This window comes from Micropterus dolomieu, linkage group LG12 (genome assembly GCF_021292245.1).
Source record: "Micropterus dolomieu isolate WLL.071019.BEF.003 ecotype Adirondacks linkage group LG12, ASM2129224v1, whole genome shotgun sequence".
Classification (NCBI taxonomy): Eukaryota; Metazoa; Chordata; class Actinopteri; order Centrarchiformes; family Centrarchidae; genus Micropterus; species Micropterus dolomieu.
Window position 1 is genome coordinate 35,806,023 of NC_060161.1, and position 2,593 is coordinate 35,808,615.

Consider the following 2,593-nt stretch of genomic DNA (forward strand, 5'->3'; position numbering starts at 1 on the left):
GACCATCAGACCAGAGCCACATACAGACAGAGTTAGACCATCAGACCAGAGCCACATACAGAGTTAGACCATCAGACCAGAGCCACATACAGAGTTAGTCCATCAGACCAGAGCCACATACAGATAGAGTTAGACCATCAGACCAGAACCACATACAGAAAGAGTTAGACCATCAGACCAGAGCCACATACAGAGTTAGACCATCAGACCAGAGCCACATACAGAAAGAGTTAGACCATCAGACTAGAGCCACATACAGAAAGAGTTAGACCATCAGACCAGAGCCACATGCAGAGAGAGTTAGACCATCAGACCAGAGCCACATACAGACAGAGTTAGACCATCAGACCAGAGCCACATACAGATAGAGTTAGACCATCAGACCAGAGCCACATACAGACAGAGTTAGACCATCAGACCAGAGCCACATACAGAAAGAGTTAGACCATCAGACCAGAGCCACATGCAGAGAGAGTTAGACCATCAGACCAGAGCCACATACAGAGAGAGTTAGACCATCAGACCAGAGCCACATACAGACAGAGTTAGACCATCAGACCAGAGCCACATAGAGACAGAGTTAGACCATCAGACCATAGGCCACATACAGAGTTAGACCATCACACCAGAACCTGGATCAGTGCAGTGATCAGTTTATCATCAGGTCAGCAGGTTAGTTCATATCTATAAACAGGAAGTGATGTCAGTGTCCTGACCTCTGACGCTCAGCCATATCCGAGGAGATTCAGCAGTCTGATCAAAATAACACCAGTAGAGACCTTCATCAGACTGACTGATGTTCCTGATGGTAAACTGTCCTTCAGGTCCAGATCCAAGTTTAGAACCATTCCTGATGAAAAAGGCTTCTAGTGCGACCTGATCTTTGCTTCTACAGCGCAGAGTGACATCACTTCCTTCCACCACAGGAAAAGCTTGGATCTCCAGAATAACCTGAGCATCATCTGAAGAAGAAGAAGAAACACAGTTAGACCACCAGACCAGAGCCTGGAGGAAGAATCAGTAGAACCTGGATCAGTACAGTGATCAGTTTATTATCAGGTCAGCAGGTTAGTTTATATCTTTGAACAGGAAGTGATGTCAGTGTCCTGACCTCTGACCCTCAGCCATCTCCGAGGAGATTCAGCAGTCTGATCAAAATAACACCAGTAGAGACCTTCATCAGACTGACTGATGTTCCTGATGGTAAACTGTCCTTCAGGTCCAGATCCAAGTTTAGAACCATCCCTGATGAAAAAGGCTTCGAGTGCGACCTGATCTTTGCTGCTACAGCGCAGAGTGACATCATTTCCTGCCACCACAGGAAGTGCAGGAATCTCCAGAATAACCTGAGAATCTAAAGAGGAAGAAAACAGTTAGACCATAGTTAGCTACAGTAGTTACTTCAGTCAGCTGTAACGTGGCTGTTTAATCAGCGTAGCTACTGAAAGTGTTGCGTTTGCTGTCACAGGAAAACGTAGCTACAGTAGTTACTTCAGTCAGCTGTAACGTGGCTGTTTAATCCGCGTAGCTACCGAAAGTGTTGTCTTCGCTGTCACAGGAAAACGTAGCTACAATAGTTACTTCAGTCAGCTGTAACGTGGCTGTTTAATCCGCGTAGCTACGGAAAGTGTTGCGTTCGCTGTCACAGGAAAGCGTAGCTACAGTAGTTACTTCAGTCAGCTGTAACGTGGCTGTTTAATCACCGTAGCTACCGAAAGTGTTGTCTTCGCTGTCACAGGAAAACGTAGCTACAATAGTTACTTCAGTCAGCTGTAACGTGGCTGTTTAATCCGCGTAGCTACTGAAAGTGTTGCGTTCGCTGTCACAGGAAAGCGTAGCTACAGTAGTTACTTCAGTCAGCTGTAACGTGGCTGTTTAATCCGCGTAGCTACTGAAAGTGTTGCGTTCGCTGTCACAGGAAAACGTAGCTACAGTAGTTACTTCAGTCAGCTGTTACGTGGCTGTTTAATCACCGTAGCTACCGAATGTGTTGCCTTCGCTGTCACAGGAAAACGTAGCTACAGTAGTTACTTCAGTCAGCTGTAACGTGGCTGTTTAATCAGCGTAGCTACTGAAAGTGTTGCCTTCGCTGTCACAGGAAAACGTAGCTACAGTAGTTACTTCAGTCAGCTGTTACGTGGCTGTTTAATCACCGTAGCTACCAAAAGTGTTGTCTTCGCTGTCACAGGAAAACGTAGCTACAGTAGTTACTTCAGTCAGCTGTTACGTGGCTGTTTAATCACCGTAGCTACTGAAAGTGTTGCGTTTGCTGTCACGGGAAAACTTAGCTACAGTAGTTACTTCAGTCAGCTGTTACGTGGCTGTTTAATCCGCGTAGCTACTGAAAGTGTTGCGTTCGCTGTCACAGGAAAACGTAGCTACAGTAGTTACTTCAGTCAGCTGTTACGTGGCTGTTTAATCACCGTAGCTACTGAAAGTGTTGTCGTCGCTGTCACAGGAAAACGTAGCTCCAGTAGTTACTTCAGTCAGCTGTTACGTGGCTGTTTAATCACCGTAGCTACCGAAAGTGTTGTCTTCGCTGTCACAGGAAAACGTAGCTACAATAGTTACTTCAGTCAGCTGTAACGTGGCT

General features: G+C 46.1%; 1 protein-coding gene and 1 long non-coding RNA gene across 5 annotated transcripts in view; one reads left to right on the forward strand and one right to left on the reverse strand.

Annotated features, from left to right (window-relative positions):
- The window catches only part of LOC123980308 (H-2 class II histocompatibility antigen, E-S beta chain-like), a 236,945-nt gene that overhangs the window by 81,165 nt on the left and 153,187 nt on the right, over window positions 1–2,593 (forward strand). The gene's annotated exons all lie outside the window — the stretch shown is intronic.
- The window catches only part of LOC123980320, a 3,688-nt gene continuing 1,817 nt past the window's right edge, over window positions 723–2,593 (reverse strand). The window contains exons 2-3 of the long non-coding RNA XR_006827470.1: window positions 1,112–1,354; window positions 723–962 (exon numbers count right to left, since the gene is read on the reverse strand). This is a non-coding gene — a long non-coding RNA (uncharacterized LOC123980320). The remainder of the gene's footprint in view (window positions 963–1,111; window positions 1,355–2,593) is intronic.